At 44.9% G+C, this 18,072-nt stretch overlaps 1 pseudogene; it reads left to right on the top strand.

Moving 5' to 3' along the window:
• Nucleotides 1–9,761: 9,761 nt before the first annotated feature.
• On the top strand, nt 9,762–10,518 carry LOC140690381 (protein NipSnap homolog 3A pseudogene; annotated as a pseudogene).
• Nucleotides 10,519–18,072: the final 7,554 nt, after the last annotated feature.

Below are 18,072 nucleotides of genomic sequence, written 5' to 3'. Positions count from 1 at the left end.
ATTATGATGCTCCCTTCTTTTCAGCTCTTCCATGGCTTTGCATTAAAAAAAAAAAGCCCAAAGTCCTGTCCCTCGTGTATAGAGTGTTATGACGTAGCACTAGTTGCCTCTCTATGTAGTTTCTACCCACATTCAGTCTGGGGAGCTTGATGCAAATCCTTATCCATGCTGCTAACACTGACCATGCTCTAAAGCCTCTGTGTTTTACTCTCAGCAATGCTCAAGGCCAAAACCAGGGGCATGAGCCCTAGAGCCATTTTGGCCCTGCAAGGTCATGATTCCTCACCCCTCCCTCCTCCCCGACTCCTTTTAGCCTCCCTGATTGAAGGGTGGAACTGGAAGTGGGACAGGGAAGCTCAGCCTGGGATATTCATGCTGATGCCTTGCTGGCAGATTCCTGGTCACAGCTGACTGCACCCTAGAGAATCTTAGGCTAAGATAGCCCAAATCATTCTCTTGTAAACTTTTGGTATTGATGCAGTTCTTCATTTCATGGCTTGTGATCAGCGATTTCTATAAAACCTGGCGCACTTTGTTTAATGGGATTTTTGAGCTGTTTTAAAGTTTGAGAAGCAGCCTGGGGGATGTGGTTTGGATGCAAAATGTTGACGTTGGCATCTCTGGTGTTTTGTATTGTCATGAAGACAATAAGGTAATGAGTCCTGGGCCAGACCTTCCTGACAAATGAGATGAGGCAGGATGACCTATCCTGGGTGTCCTCAGTGAAACACAGGGATGTCTACAGAGGCTTTGGGAGGTGGGGTTGATGGAGCAGATGTTTCATACGAGATCAGCTCACTTACCTCCTGTGTCCCCTCAGAGGGTCCGGAGGGCACTCCCTTCACCGAGGCTGAGGGAGGTGCTTTTGTAGGTGAGCCCCAGCATCCTTGAAGAGCTCTGTGGTTGCCAGGAGTGATGTGGTGGACTGCTGCCATGGGGCGGAACTCCCTGACTGCAGTGGGGATGAGGAATCCCAGGACCAAGCGGTGGTATTTAATTGGCGAAGACAAGGTCGATGTGCTTATTGTAAGGGTTAGCAGAACCCAAGTCGTGATCAGAAGAGCATGACCTGCAGAGCCATAGAACTGGCTGGTTGATCACGATGTTCCTTGAGCAGAAATAGACGGGCAGGCTGTTAGAGGCTTGCTTGATTTGCATGAATGGGAAAGCTCAAGATCTGGTGAGTAGAATCCCCACGATAGAGGGTGACAGTCCCTCTGTCAGTTTCCAGATCTGAGCCAGTTCACAGACGCAGAGCCCCTTGGATGAAGGGGAAGACAAGGGGCAAGTCTTCTTGGAAATCCTGCTGCAAGCCAACAGCTTACATTGTGAATCTCCCTTCCAACCTTCCCTGAAGGGTCCTGTAGCTGCTTATCAGGATGACCGTGCATGAAAGAAAGGGTGTGACCAGTCTCTTGGAGACTAGTGGACACTGGAGACCCACAGTGCAACTGTAGTCCACGCATCAGGTGACCAGTGGAGTTTGGCTCTGGTCCATGTCACAGTGGGCCCAGGGGGCCCCAAACCCCCTCTGTGGTTATGTCTCCAGTTCCAAAAATTGTGGTTGGAAAAATATCACCAAGTGCCCCTACATTGGTTAGAATCCTTTCGCATCTCTTCTTTTGGTTCCTAAATGCAGATTTGCCCTGTGCTCAGAGCCTTTCCCGTACACAGCTGGCTGTCTCTGGGGGCAGTGTCTGCAGGGTGACTGCTCTGGGGGGTCGGGCCTGATGTTGTTGACTGGCTGGCCATGAAGGACACGGAAGAGAAAACCGGTCCCAGTTCTGCCATTAGCTCTCTGTGTGTCGCTGGACAAACCACTCCATCTTTCTGTGCCTCTGTTTTCTCATCTTCAAGGGGAAAGTTTGGGCTGGAAGCCAATGATTTTCAACCTTGGCTGCATATTGGAATCACACAGGGAACTTAAATACTAACATCGTAGTCCCTTATCATCTGTGGAAAGTACGTTCCAAGACTCTCAGTGGATGCTTAAAACTGGGGATAGGACCGAACACTTTCTATACTATGTTTTTTCCTATACATACATACCTATAATAAAGTTTAATTTATAAATTAGGCACATTAAGAGATTAACAATAATAATTAATAGTAAAATAGAACAATTATGACAATATATTGTAATGAAAATTTGGGAGTGTAATCTCTCTCCCCACCTCTCTCCCAAATATCTCATTGTCCTGTACTCAGCCTCCTTCTTGTTTTTTTTTTTTTTTGTCTTTCTCTGTCTGATTTATTTCACTTAGCATAATGTCCTCCAAGTCCATCCATGTTGCTGCAAACGGCAAAATTTTGTTTTTTATGGCTGACTAGTATTCTGTATGTGTGTGTGTGTGTTTGTGTGTATCCATTCATCTGCTGATGGACATTTAGGTTCCTTCCACATCTTGGCAATTATAGATAACGCTGCTATGAATATTGGGTGCGTGTATCTTTTCAAATTAGTATCTTTTTTTTTTTGAGATTCAGCCTCCTTCTTGTGATGATGTGAGATGACAAAGTGTCTATGTGATGAGATGAAGTGAAGTGAGTGACAGAGACATTGTGACGTAGCATCAGGCTGTGGACCACATGTCGGAAGGAGGGTCACGTGCTTCAGGTGATGCTGGATTATTGAGCCATGACGATATTGATGGTTGGGGACCCTGGGATGTATGGTGTGAGATTTCATCACACTGCTCATAACAACATACAATTTAAAACTCATGAGTGGCTTATTTCTAGAATTTTCCATTTAGTATTTTTGGACTGTGGTTAATGGCCGGTAACTGAAACCACAAAAGGGAAAACCACAGATAAGGGGGGAACTATTGTACTTACAGCCCCACACTAGAGATTTTTATTTAATTGGTCTGGGATGGGGCACTAGCACCGATGTTTTTAACATCTTCTAGGGTGATTCAAATGTGCATTCAGCACTTCGCTGTACACCTGAAACATTGTAAATCAACTATACTTTAATTAAAACAAAACAAAAAATGTGCATTCAGGATGAGTCCCATGGGACGAGCTCATCCCTGAGGTCCCTTCCAGCTCTGCCAAATTCCTCCCCACAAAAGAGTGTCTGACATGTTTGAAGTCAAAGCTCCAAGGGATCTTTAGAGGAGAAAAATCTGAAAACGTCTGTGCCCCAAATTACAGTCTGCAGTCTTTCTCCTTTGAGGGAGAAATTTCACTGATCGACAACAGAGAGATTGGGTGGGAAATAGCCCAAATATTTGTTCCAGTCATTTCGATGACACTTTGGAGGGCTGCTCAAAGATTTTCCCTCAATATCTACCTGTGTCCTGGATAAAAGCCAAAATATGGCCTTGTGTTGACTATGCACCTTGCCACACTCCTGTTGTTAATATACAGATTCAGAGATAGGCGTAGACCTTTACCTACTGGTGGACGCCCTCACTAACTCTTCCTCTTCGCCCAGCCTTTGGAAAAGGGCTCCCATCCTGTGAACAGCAGGATTGGTTCTGGTTTCTGAGCCCGACTCAACCACCGACTACCTGTGTGACCTTGAAGAAGTACTTTTTTCTCCTTGGGCCTCCATTTTCTCATCTTTTAAGTGTGTAGCTCCAAAGCATCTCGTAGAAGAAGTTCCCTCTGCTAATGTAATTTTATGAAACTTTATTTATCCATCCAGAATATTACGTTGAGCGGCTTTTCTGAAGCCAAACGGACTCCAAGATGTTGCAAACTGATCGTGCTCATTGATAGCGGAGGTGGATTTAGGGAGAGCATCTTTCCAACCTGGTCAACCTCAGAAGTGTGGTCAGCCTTTTCCACTGGCCCGGTCAACGAGAAGCCCAGCTTGGAAGCACTTAGAGTGAGGGCTGCTAGGTGGCGCTGTTTCCCCAGATTTCCTGGGCACCTACATTTTAGCAGATGGCTGTTAGAGAATTAACAATTAATGTCCACTGTATCAGCCAGAGCCCGCAGAAAATATGTTATACTCCAGAAACTACAGAGCTGAGATTGCTCAAAGACACTCTGCTGCCAGCCTGGGCCTTTGCTGGCCAAGAATGCAATCATACACAGCCTGTCCCATCCACACATTGGTCCCACAAATAAGGGACATTAATAACAATGGTAAATAAGAAATATTATAACAAATGATCTGTATGCTTATTTTCTTAGCCTTATTGCATTTTATTTTGGAAGTTTTCCCTGCATATAATAGCTAGAAAACAATTGCCGCTGGGTGGGAGGGTAACTTTAAGGTAAAACCAATTCTGATGTGAGTTCACTTTGCAACAGCTTAAAAAAGGAAACCACCAAATGAGACACACAGGCGTTTTCTCTGAATCCATACGGATGCTTATAGGGTATCGCAAATGGGGGCGCAAGCCCCTGTCTGTGATGGCAGACAGAAAAGATTTCATGTGTTTTCCTGACTTTTCCTTTTCTATAAAAAGGCACAGGGGACTATATTCAGTGTCTTGTGACAGCCTATAATGAAAAAGAATAGGAAAAGAAATATATATATATATATATATATATCCGAATTAGTATACTGTACAGCAGAAACTAACCCAACATTGTAAATTGACTATACTTCAATTTTAAAAAAGGCCATTTAAGTCAAGGACTTAAGCACTGGAGTGATCACTCTCTCTTCATCAAAAGGCAAAGATGTTCGTCACACAAGGAGCTGGGGAAGGCAGAAAGAGGGAAGGGCTAATAGGGACATCGATTCAGTCTTGCATTTTTTTCTGCTTAATGTTTGTAACCTTCATTACCGCTCTTTCCATTGATGTGTCTCCACTGAAAGGCAAACTCCTCGTGGATAGCAGAACTTGGTGGGGAGGAGGGTGACATAAGGTTCCGCTTCCCTGCCTGTCCCAGATGACTTTCGTCTTGTAGGGGAGGCCATACTGAGGGGCAGCTAGAGGCACGGCGGCCAGTGGATGAGAGGAGCCGCAGGGCAGTCCTCCCTCGCCGACTATGGCCGTGCTCCGAAATATACAACACCCTCTCCTCCGCAGTGCGCCTCCTCCCCCCACTGTCTGCCTCTGACTTCTCCTTTGCCCAGAAACAGCCATTTGTCAAAATGAAATCATTAACGGCCTCGCCCTCCCTCGGCCACGCCGTTTGCAGCTCACGTTTGCAGCTCACGTTTGCAGGCTGGGGAGACAGAAAGAATGAAACCTCTGCATTTTCTTCGTGTTTCCCTCCTAGGTTAATTCTGCCTTTTGTGAATTCACGGTGTGCACTGCTAATGTTTAGAAAAATGTTCCCAGTGCCAACTCCTCTGGTGTGCCTCTGGAAAAAAAAAATCATTTTCAATCAACAACTCAGACTCCAGGCTGATGGAAGGGGTGCGTGGGGGGCTGCACCACATCTCCCCTCCTGGCAAGGAAAAGCGAGGCCCCCTGACCCCAGGTGCCAGTGACTGTTTTAAGCATCCTCCCCCACAGCCCCAGAGGCAGCTGGAAAGGGAACCTCACGCTGGGAGTTCCCACAGTGTATTGCTGGCTCCCCTAGGCTTCCAGGCATTTGTCCATCTGGTGAGGCCTCCAGAGCAGGGGGCCTAATTAGGCATCATCTGGCCACCTGAGAAGGCTCGGTGGGCCTCCCCTGGCTGCCCCCTCCTCCAGGCAGGACTCCGCTCTCCCAGCTGCGGATCTCCAGAGCTTGTTGGGTTGAGCAGCTGCCCTGACTAATTACCAGAGAGCAGGGTCCCCAGGTGGCTGCCTCAGACCGGAGTGGGTAGGCAGAGAGAGGGCAGAGGAACATAAAGGGACAGGGAGGGGGACAGTATTGGGGTGGTCAGAGCGGGGTCCGAGGGAGAAGAATCAGTGTTAGATGAGCATTGCAATTCACACCTCCTGAGCTGGAAAGTGAGGAGGGGTTTCCTGACCTGCAGCAGGGGAATGGTCCCATAGGTGGGCCCATGCATGAAAACCCCCCTGTCTGACCACTCCCCACCCCCACCTCCAACCACATCACGAGATTCTTCATTCCTGCCCTTGCTGCTCTCTTAGCATCAGCCTCTGCCTGGTCTTGCTCCTTCGGTCCAGGGAATGCCCAATAGTCTATCACTAGGAGAACGTGGCCTTAGAGCTTGACTTTTGGGGAGAGGCTGGGGGAAGAGGAGGTTGTGAAGCTCAAAATTATCCTCTGCTCTTGCTGGACTTTAAGGCGGACGGGTGTATCTGAATTTTATGGTGTTTTGCACCCTGGTGTCCCTACACCACGGCCGGTGTCCAGAGGGTTGTGCAGTTGCTGATGTGCAAGCCAGCTGCCCACCTCTTCTTAGGCATTTTCTCTTTGTCTTCGGGGCAGTCACCGTCTCAGGGAAGACAAATGACAAACATCGAAATGACAAACAGACTGGGACAAATTTAGGGGAAGCAGAATGGAAAGTAAAATCACTCACAAGGGGCTGTACTGGCAAAGGATGCAACCTCGGGCCATAGATGCCCTGCTGCCGATTTGAACCCTCACTCATCGGGAAGCTGCGCGGAGGCACGGAAATGCTGAGTTTCATGGATTTCTCCCTTGTGATGTAGCGGTTGGGTTGTCTTCAGTAGGGGGAGCGTCCCTGTCTAGGTCAAAATGAACTCTAACTTCTGGCCCTATTATATCTGGGGTTTTGACCAGGGGTAACCCATTGTGATTCCTCTCCCCTCCAGTGTTCCCACTGGAAAATGTAAGAGGATGGTTCTTTTGTGTGCTTAGAAGTTACCATTTTCTGAACATATTAGAGGTTAGAATGTTAGGTTTCTCTGTTTGGTTTATCAGAGCTCAAGAGGGAAATGGCTTTCTCCCCACCTACCCCTCTCTCCCTGCAAACTGCCACAGTACAATTGAAGGCAATTTTGCTCCTGGAAAGGCAAACTGGTGGCTGGAGAACAGCTGTTTCAAGACTTGTGAGCCCCAAACAGCAGAAGGGCAGGCTATACAGAGGTGGGTAAGTTGTTGACAGCTGTAGCAAGAATCAGAAGGGTGGTGGGATTTTCAAGGTGGCAGGAAGATAATCTCATTAAGATTTTGAAGACTTGTCTGGTTCCCTCACAATTGTCTACCCATCCTTGTGAAATCCAGGGCTCACTGGGTAAGCCTCAGCCTCAGAGATTTGGATCCTTCAAACGAGATTCACAAGGGTGAGCCACCCTCTTCAGAATACTCGAATCCTTTGATTCCATGAGTTGTGGGCTGTGGTCATCTTTGGCCCCTCCAAAGAGCCTCTGGGCATAAATCCCAGGGACACACAGTAAACCCAGTGGAAGCAGAGAGGGGAGAAAATGAAGAGAACCTTCCTACTTACAAATGTCTGCTCTTGGCAAGGTGTACAATGGTAGGAAATTGAATTTTTTTCAGTCTTAGAGTAAGGCTCATTGTTTTAAAGTACTCGGGGGCCAAGATAAATCTTAGAGGATGATTGTTCCTAATTTCTGCAGGTCACCAAGCACGCTGGCTTTGTCCTGGAACTCCAACAGAAAGTGAGCATACGTTTAATTAAAGCCCATTGATTCTGCAGGGGCATTTTGGGGCCTCACGAGTGGACCTGGCCCAGTATGTCACCCTGGTGGGCCCTACTCCAGTGTCTCTGCGGGATGACAGCCAATCCTCTGCTTGACTAACTTTCAACAAAAGTTGCCCAGTGCATTCCACTATGCGCAGTTCAAGGGTTTAGAGGACCATTTCTTATTTTGAGCTGAAACCTGCTTCCTTGAAATTTTTGCTCACTAATGCCAGTTCTGCCCTCTGGAACTATACAGGATAAATATAATCCCTTTTTCAGATGAAAGCTCTTCAGAGAGTTGAAGCTGGTGATCATGTTCCCTAAGTCTTCCTTTGTACAAGACACGCATGCCAAGTGCGGCATGGTATCGACCTCCCTCACAATCTCCCGTGACATCATCTGGGTGTTCAGCATTTGCACCAGTCAGAGTCCAGAAAGGAAGCTAGAAATACTCTTGACATTTCCAATGGAGGTAAATCGATGCAGGAGCCTTTTACATAGCTACAGAAGGGCAGAGGGACCAAGAATGCTGGTGTGAGATAACCCAGACGTTAGTAACTACAGGAATCGGCTACCATCCCAAGAGCAGGACGATGAATGAGAGGAAGAACCCCAGAGCCCAGAATCGCAGAGGAGGGCCACCCGGGGGGGCACGGTGAAGGTCCCACGGCAGTGCTGGAACCGCTGAAGGGGTGCTGTCCTACAGGTGCCGGCACCGGCAAGGCTGTGTCAGCACTCTTGAACTTGCAGCCAAGTAAATCCCATTTACATAAAACAGGGGAGGCTAAATCTGTTTTGTTTTTTTTTTTAAATGAGTGTTTGACTGGAGTTCAGGTCTTCAGTGGGTCTATTTTTTTCTTTCTTTCCCGACATCCTGCCCCTTTCTTCTGGCAACAGGGCCCTTCCTTTTCCCCTGGGGAAATGACCCTCATCCTTCCACATGACCCCAACAATCCTAATCACAGGACGGGGGGCACATGAGACAAGATCTGAAACTCGGGCAGAGACACTGAAGGACAGGTGGCCCGGGGAACTGAAGATGATGGTGGCCTTTCCCTCCAGAACCAGTGTCTCAACTCCCTGCTGGGATCCCTCGGACTGTGGGCCTTCCCCAGACTTGGCTGTTTGCCTTTTCCGCTATTGAAAGCACTAGGCAGTATCCTTCCTAGAAAGCCCTTTTTTTGCTTAGCCAGCCAGGGTCTATTTCTTTTGCTTACAATCAAAGAACCTGGAAAGGTAGGTAGTCTTTACCTGCATGCCCAAAGGCAGCAAGACAACATCTCGCCTGGGGGAGCTCTGTCAAATTCTGACTCTAAAACCAGCACACCAGCTCTCTCTCCATCTTTTTGTCATCACAAACTTTAGAAGCAACATGAATGATTGCCAGCCTGGAAAGTAAACTTCTCGTGGAGTGCTGAAGAGCACTGTCCATATTGCTGTGGAGTTTCAAAATCTGTGATGCAGATGTATGTATGGAAATCAGGTCTGGAAAAAGGTTTTGAAGTGACTACTTTGATTTGGTCATATTGAAATGGGTGCTTCAAAATATAAAAACATCTTTTTCTTATTCCCTGGCAACGTGAATAATGAACATCGCAAAGCCTCATCCCAGCCCTGGGTTTGACCTTCCTGCGCCTCTAAAATTCACTCAGAAATAGGATGAAGGTCAGGAAGGGAATGTGTATGTAATTACGTTAATTAGCACTTTAGAAAAATTCCTTAGAATTAAATCATCTTACAGGGCTGTCAAAATATCTTCAAAACAGTTGCATCAAAATATCATGCACCTGATTTCTGTATATCCCCATGAGTCATAATAAATGTGCCAAATATATAGTTTTTGCAAGAAGAGGATGCCCCTGCCCCCCTCACCACACACTACGATTCTGTGAAACTGATTGTAGAATTGAGTTTATAGACAGCATATACATGCAGTCATTCAACTAGTTAAGAAACTTCTTTACTTAACCATCATTCAATCAATGTTTATCTGTATTGTTTGTCCATAGGGATGGTTTGACAATAGTGCTTGGAAATTTTGACCTAGGAAACTGTTGACTTTTCCTTGATAACTTCTCAACATAGAAATAAGATTAGTTTGGTAAAGCTTGTTTTATAGGGATCATATTGTTATGTGATTATGTTTAACTATGATCTTTTAAATATTAAAAGACATTTACTCTCTTAAAAATTGGCCAGGTCTTGATTTCCATGAGAGAAGCTGTAAAAGGAGGAGTCCAGAAAGACTATTAACCAGCTTTTCAGCCCTCAAAGTCATGCCATGCTCATCCTCCAGGATGGCCTCACTTGGGCTCTAGCCATGTGGTTACCTGCTTCTCAGATCTGTTCATCTTCTGCTATGGGCCCCCCCAGATGATATGATGGAACATTCCATGAATTTCATTGCGTTAAGTCCTCAAAGACAAATGAGTTTCTGGAAAATACTAAGAAAAACACTCATCTTTAGGTAGCACGCTCTGATTTGGTTGGATTCTGGAGTATGGAATTTAGAGGCAAAACGAATACACTATTTCATATTTGGAAGTCTGATAGTTTGGCTCCCTGAGCAAAGGAGTTCAGAAAGGCTTGGCCAAAAATAAGGAGTGCCAAGAACAATTTCTTAGTCCAGATTTGGCTTTCATTGACAAACGAGAGTTTGAGATGATTTATGTGGTACCATAATGCAAAATAGAAAAAAAAAAACCCCAAAAAACCAAAAAACGAAAAGAGTCCACGAACCAGTTATTCCAGAAAGAAACCTGCTGGACCAGCTCTGTCAGTTGACGCATTTAAAATGGCGGGTGACGCCCATGTGGATTTAGGCGACTCACAACTGGTTGGAGTTCTCCACCCAGAGGACAGAGCACTGGGCAGAGTTCATGATCTTTTGTGAAATGACAGTGCAGATGTCCATGCATCAGTCTCCTGAGGACCTCGCACTTGTGGTGACTGTTTGGGAAAATGTGGACTTCCAAGCATCACAGCAAAGCATGCTTCTAATTCCTACATCATTTTCACCATTGAAACTTTTCTGCTGAAATGCAAAGCATTTCATTAACTGCTCTGAGATGTGTCTGCTTAGTGGCTTAGATTCTCCCAAGAGACCTCACTTTTATTTGAAAGCAGTAGTAAGTTGATGAGCTGTGTCCCTTGCATTTCTGAAAGCCACCTCTGTCCTTTGTCACCACTACTTCAGGAGAAACTTCTGTTCCTTTCCCCCATAGCATTTCAGTGTCTGTTTTACATGAGAAACACTTGTCACTGCTTCATGATCTTGATTTTTTCATTTGTTTCAAAATAACTCTTCTTCTGTATTTTGACAACCTTCTGCTTTATGGGATTTTTTTCTATTCAAACAATGATGTGACATTTCCATACCTGTGACAATATTTTAACATTATTTGTAATCCATATCTACCTTTTCATCATGTCTATTTTTTTGAGATTTTTTAAAAAACAATTTTCCTTTTTTTTTGCCCAGTGAAGTTTATATTGTTATATCAAATGTGAATCATAAAAATATTACATCAAATATATTTACATTGGAAAAGCACAGTGTCACCTGTTTTAAGTATGGTCTTCACATTATTAGTCACTCTAACTTGGAAAATAATGTGATTAAGTCTTCATTGGTAAAAAAATATCTTCAGAAGACTTGTTGGTTTATATGCTGAAATGTGTTCATTTAGAATTAATTTGGCTAATTTTTACTTCATTTTAGATCACTAGTTCACAAAGATACTTGGGACATCTATTTGTTTTAAAGAGATCTTTATGCTTGTGGAAATGCTTACCCGAGGCAAAGTCTACACAGCCGTAAAAAATATCGCCTGGTCCTGATACTTTTCACTTTCTGTAATCCATCTGTTCCTTGTTTTTAAAAATGGGACCATGTTCCTGTTCGCTAAAATCCGCCCAGATCTGTCACTGCAGCTGCTCCCCCCGCCCCACCTTCCTCTGTGGAGGGGCATGTGGTTCACCTGGGTCTGTGGACTTGAATTCATTTGAGGGGCTTGCTGTTTTCTTATTGTCTCCTTGTGCATCTCAGGTTTCAACTTTCTGCTAACCATGTTTGTTCTAGCCTTCCCAGCTTAAAGATCACTTTCCTTGACAGAGAAAACAATATAGAAGTTGAATCGTCCTGTTTTTCTCTGTTAGCTTTCAACATGACACCACCTGCCCCTGAGCATCGGGCTGTCCTTCCTCATTCTTCCTGCTGTGAATACATCTCAAAGCCTCCTTTCAGTGCCCTGCCACTGTCTTTTTAAGCCTCAGGGAAATTTCAACTCTGTTTTTCCTGGTATCATCATGACTGTCTAGGATTTCTTGGTTATAAGTGCATCCTTTCCTATTTCAGACATTAAAAAAAAAAATCTGAGATCATTAGAGAGCTCTCTGCATAGTGTTTGTTTGTTTGTTTGCTTTTTTTTTTTTAAAGATAAGTTCCTTGTTTGTTCCTGACCTATGTCATTTGTTGTTATGGACTAAATGTTTGTGTCCCTTAAAACCCATATGCTGAAATCTATTTCCTAATATGATGGTATTTGGAGATGGAACCTTTAAGGGGTGATTACGTCCTGAGGGTGGAGCCCTCGTGAAGAGGGTTAGTGCCATTATAAGAGGAGGCCAGAGAGCTGGAACACTTTCTTTGTGTCATGTCAGGAGGCAATGAGAGGTCAGCAGTCAGCAACTCAGAAGAGAGTTCTCACCAGAACTCGCCCATGCTGGCACCCTGACCTCTGTCTTCCTGGACTGTGAGAAATAAATTTCTGGTGTTTATAATCCACCCAGTCTGTGGTATTCCGTTATAGCAGCCCAGATGAGCTAAGACATGGATGACTTTTTGGATAGAATTTATTTCTGTGAACCTTTCCTCTTTCAGACATTTTAACTTTTATAGTGTCACCAAGGAGTCATACCTACCTCTTCTCTGAACTTTTACAAATGATTTTTTCCCCCTAAAGTCTAGAAGTTATGTCTAGTTATGGCCAATGCTTTCCTTCCTTCTCTGGCTGTTAATAGTTCTACTGTGGTGACAGTTATTTTATCCAAGTGTTCATTTGACTATACCAGGCTGGTTGTGCATAGCGGTTAGGAGGAAGGCTGCAGGTCATAGTTGAAAGGGCAGGGACCTCTGAATTTGGCAGATCTGGGTTCAAATCTCCACAGACCAGCTGATGATCTTGAATGATTTACTTGTCTGACTCACAGGGTAAAAAACTGTCAATTATACAGCTTTGCAAGGATGCTTTTCAAATCATAAAGAATGCACAATGCCATGAACCATTGTTATCACTGCCTGGATAATGTTTTTCAACTTCTAGGAATCTTTTCTTGCTCTAGTATTTGTGCTAATAGATGAATGTGAGTTCGTAGTGTAGCATGAATAAGTAAAAGCTACCATAGGTAACATTAGGTTGACGAATAGACATATTGGTGGCAGATAGCATACTGGTTGAGCACACAAGTTCTGAAGCCAAACTGTATGACTCAAGAGTCCTGTTGTGCCACACAATAGCTTTCTGATCCTGAGCAAACAGCTGGAACATTCTGGGTTCCCACTTTTTTATCTATAAAACAACCCTGATTCATGGAGTTCTTAAAAGAGTTAAATGAGTAAATACACGTAATTGCTTAGAACATCACCTGGCACATAGCCAGCACTTAATAATGTGAGCTCTTACTGATACCATGCTGTGGATGGCACTGTCTGAACACAGAGTCAGAAGCACCAGCATTCCCATGTCAACCAGAGTATCTGAAACACAACTGAGAAACCCTCAGAGATCAACAAGGCTACAGAAATGAACAAAAGAAAGTTACTGAAAAAATATTGACAGGAAAGCTGAGATTGCTGTCATTCCATTGGCAAATATATGGACACTTTTGGAGGGAGTGGTTTCAGAGTCATGAGGCTATAAAAGATTGGTTTCTAATGGCAGCTGAACATTTACCATCAATTTTGGGGGGCATCCCACTGAATCCCTGGAGCCCTCATCTTACTGGGCTCTGCAGGTGCCCCCTTGCCCTCTTAGGGAACTGAGGGTGTAGACCATTCTCCACAATGGCTTGTCAGTGAACACACCGGTGGGCAATTATACATCTTTATAGATGCTTCTCTCCCCCTTTGTGTTTTGGCAGTCAATCTGTCCAGCTTTTAAAATATAGGTCCTCATATTGTGAGGTTAAAATCAGGGAGAGTTGCAAAGAGGAGAGGCAGTTAAAACAAGGTCAGTGACCTTCAGGACAATTCCCAAGACTCAAAGGGAACAACATGCTGCTCAGAGTTGGAATAAACATGTTTTCAAGTTTGAGGAGCTCTCCTCGGGGAATGGGGTTGTTTGCCAGACAGAAAAGGGATAGATGAACATTTCTGTCTCCTCCCTCAGTCTCAGAGTTACTCAGGCAGTTGGCTCAGAAACTGACAACCTAATGCCCTCTACTTTCAAAACATAATTATTGATGCACCCAATGAATACCAAGTCCTTCACCACGTGTGGTCTTTCTGACTTGTCTCTTTCAACGTAATGGATGGAGCAGATCCCCAGATCTCCAGTCAGTCCAGCTCATCCGCGTGGCTCCCAGTAGAGGGAGCACATTGGCACTGGACTGTCAGGGTCTAAATCCTGTCTCCATCACTTCCTACCTGTTACATCTTGGCCAAGCTGAGCCGGGTAATAATAATAATACTTCACCCCACATGTTTGTGTGAAGATTAAATGAGTTAGCACCGTGACTGGCACACAGAAAGCACCCAGCAAAGTTAGCTTTATCCTTTGAGGGCTATCAAGGAATTGGTGATTGTAAGCTGAGAAACCTCTCTTTGTTCGTGAATTCCTCCCTCTGCCTCCCACAAATATTCTTGTTTATCAAAAGTAATATTCGAGGTGGATTTGGGGGAGAGCCTAGTTGGTTCAACATATGAGGTGGGATGAGTTCAGAATTCTGTGGACTCTTCAGAGTTAATTCAAAACTCTTATTTCTCTAGGAGCCTCTCCAGTGACTGAACTGTAGCGTGTGAGACTCATTCCTGGCTGCCCTTTGCACGGCACGTGTAGCCCAAACCTCAGAGGTTGCCAATTGATTTGCATCGTATTTTGTATTTCTTTCCCCTGTTTCATCTGAATAAATCTTTTGTTCTGAAGTGTACTGCCAGATCATTGGGAGACAATATATATTCAGTGGTTTCTTTTTAGTATAATGGATACATTTTTTTCTCTTGCATAATCTGTTTGGAATATAGAAGGCAGATGGTTTGGTGTAATTTTTAAAAATGGACAAGCTTTGAGTCAGGCTGCCTGCACTGAGGCCTGGCTCCTCCCCTTACTTTGCTCCATGACCCTAGGCAAGTTCTCTAAGCTCTCTGAACCTTGCCTACTTCATCTATAATATGAGAACGATGGAGAGGAATTAAGTGGTATAAACCACATGCTCAAGTGCCTGGATTAAAGTAGCTACTGGACAGATGTTGGCTTATAACCAGTATCAGTGGGCCCCCTCCTCTCTATCCGACAGACAACCTGAGCTTCACCCACCTTCTTGGGTCCTTAATTAACAGCTAATTAGTGATCAGTTTCTGATATCATTTTGTATCAGCCTTGGGTTTTGATTGGACTCCCAAGACCATTTTTAAGGCCATTCTCAACTCTCAGGGGTTCTTAATCTGGGTAATGTAGAAATACTACCTGAGTGCATATTAAAAATGCAAATTCTGAAGTCCAACCATGAATGATCCTGATAATTTAATTCCAAGGAGGGGCTCAGGAACCTGCATTTTCAGCAAGAACTAGGTGATTGTGCCGGGTGATTGTAAGTACTGCAGGAACCACGCTTTGAAAAATTGCTGGTGAGGTTATTATGTCCTATAAATAGACTCCTCACCTGCTCCATCCCCAGATGCCTCCTAAGCAGAGGTTCTTGACCTTGGGTGTGTCCTCGGGCTCAGGCGCCCCTCTGAGCTCCCTGAATTTGAAGGCAAGTCCCATGTATGTGCATTTCTTGGGGGAGCAGTTTGACCTACAGCTTTTGTTTTACAAATGTTCGGGAGCCCTCGACTGCCCCCTCCCACCCAAACCAATACGAACTTAAGAACTGCATCTCCCAACTCCAGGCTGTTTTCCTCCCCAGCCCTCAGTGTCTTTCTCTAATAATCAACCAAGCAGAGCTGTGCCAACAACTCACCTGTAACCCCATGGACTGATCTCACTCCAAAATCTCTTTGGTTTTTATTGCTGTCAGATGGTTTTTTCCTTGCCCAGCAGAGCTGCAGGCCACAGACAGGAGCAGGGCATGTGGATGTGGCTCAACTGGCTTCTCTTCAGCTGCTCGCCCATTGGTTTGTGCCCCTGCTGAGCACAAGTCTTGGAGAAGCCCTGCTGTGGCTCTTGTGCGGGCCTAGTAGGTGCCCAAACATGGTGGTCTGTCAGGTCTTCTCTGGGTTGAAAGTGGTTTGTGAAGGTCCACTGTCAGGTGATCTTTTTTTTTTTCCCCCACAAGAAGTGCACAGAGTGTCTCCACAGGGGTCTAACCCATCTACCCTGGGGAAGTCTGAGCCCCCCCTTTGGCATGGTTATTCTCTCTCTGGGGAACCCAACCACACTGCGGCTCCCTCGGGCACTGAGATTAAAAACCAAGCTAAGATCTCCCTTTGTCCTTACTAGGGAACACAGTCTGAACAAACCAGGTTCCTGGGGGATGGTGGAGAGCTTACTTGCTGCCTGGACCTACAGTCCCCTAAATTTCACTTTCTCTGCTGTAAGCTTGTGGGGTTGAACCACTCCCTCCACCACCACCGGCCCCATAATGATTAAGTACTTTGTCTCCTAAGCTCTTCTCTTGATAGAGGAATATTGAAATCACCCCTCCACCAGCACCATTACTACCAATGCCTCATTCTCCATTTAGGAGAATCCTGTTTCCCCTCTAAGGACCTTTTACCCCGTCCTAGGCTTTCGGACATGTAAAAATGGCTCAAGGGAATTTGCTGATGATGCCTGCAGGCATGTGTTCTTCCTCTGGGCAGGCCCTCTTTGTCCCAGTCTTTGGACCTGATTACATCTGGGTTTCATGATGCATGGTACCGGGGACGGGGTGGTGTGGAGAGGGGCAATGGGATACGGTGTGGTCCAGCAGCTCTGCTGATGGTCGTTGTGATCTCTGAGCCCGCCCAACTGGCCACTTTTTAAGTCCCTTTTTGTCCTTCATTCTCGTGATGAAATCTTCCCTGGAGAAGCCCAGCATTGATTCCTATACTGCTAGTGTCTACCCGGCTGGTAAAAACGGCACACTGAGTCCAGAAACTGTGAAATGCCTTTTGTATTCACTCCCATCCCCCCAATTATTCTGTTCTCCTGCCTAGGAGCTTATTTTATGAAGAGCTTAGCAGCCCTGGGCTTTGGAGGAAAGCAGGCAAATATGGTGAGATGAAATGCTGGCAGCAGCAGATGGCAGAAAGAGTTTCCTTGAAATTCGCATAGCAGTTGCTTCTGGTGGGGCTTTGTTATTAAGCTTTTTGCCATCATTTGACTGGATAGGTCTGTCCTCATGCTCACTTATCATGTGCTAAAATCATTGCTTTTAGTATCTGAAACAAGGAGCTGTTCATTATACCAATTAGAAATATAGCCATATGGTCCCATGTGTAATTGGCAACTCAGTTGTGTAGACGTGGCCTTTGTGTTTGGAGGGAGTGAATGTTCGCCTTAGCCTAAAGAACATGGTATGTTTTGAGCTTTTAGGCTCCTGCCAACCATTTTGGGGGGGTGGGGGTAAGGTGAGCCTTTTCAGGAGCCAAAAAGTATTGATCTTCTAATTGACTTCAATGATGTTATCCTTATCTTAGGCCCAGACGTCCTGGGTCGAATCCATATTTTACAACCACTGAAACCTAGCACCCTTGTATTAAGCCATCTCTGCTCCCTCCCTCTGTGAATGTGTGATTTTTCATTTCCAATTTCCAGTAAGAGGAATCAAAGGCCATCAAGTTCTTTGGAGACTGAATTCAAATGATTCTTAAACCTCTACTCTCCCCTCCCAGTGAAAGTAGAAGTCTTCACTGCCATCATCATCGGCCCCGTTATTGCCACCAGCTTCCTGCTCTATGGTTCTTGCCGTCGGTGTTGATTCACTCCTCATATGGCAGAAATGGTGTCGTATTATGTATTTTTCTCTATTACCAGATCAGGAATCTTGGAATGCCAAAGGCACAAAGGGACACAGAAAAGTCATCTAACCGATTTTCTGCTTTTCAAAAAAGAAATGTTCAAACTATATGAAGGACTTTACTTTCAAGCAAAAAAAAAAATTTTTTTCTTTTTTATTTTTTTGTGATGAGATGGCTAGTGAAAGGGCAATGGATGTCAACAGGAAGTTGAAACGAAATGCCTTCTCTTTTTTTCATAGAATCTTTAGTTAGTAGTAAAGGACCTTCAGTGCTGGGGGGAGAGACCGTCTCAGGTGATTTTGTGAACACAGCAATGATCTCTCCGTTGAAGAGAGATGTGCAGTGAACCTGATTATTTCTCAAAGAACTGTCATTTTTCCCAAGAGCTGGCATTTTCAGCCTCTTGAAGAACACCAGCCACTGTTATCAC

The sequence above is a fragment of the Vicugna pacos genome, chromosome 30, assembly GCF_048564905.1.
Source record: "Vicugna pacos chromosome 30, VicPac4, whole genome shotgun sequence".
NCBI classification, from domain to species: Eukaryota; Metazoa; Chordata; class Mammalia; order Artiodactyla; family Camelidae; genus Vicugna; species Vicugna pacos.
Note: the sequence above shows the minus strand (reverse complement) of the source record. Positions and strands in the feature narration are given on the sequence as shown.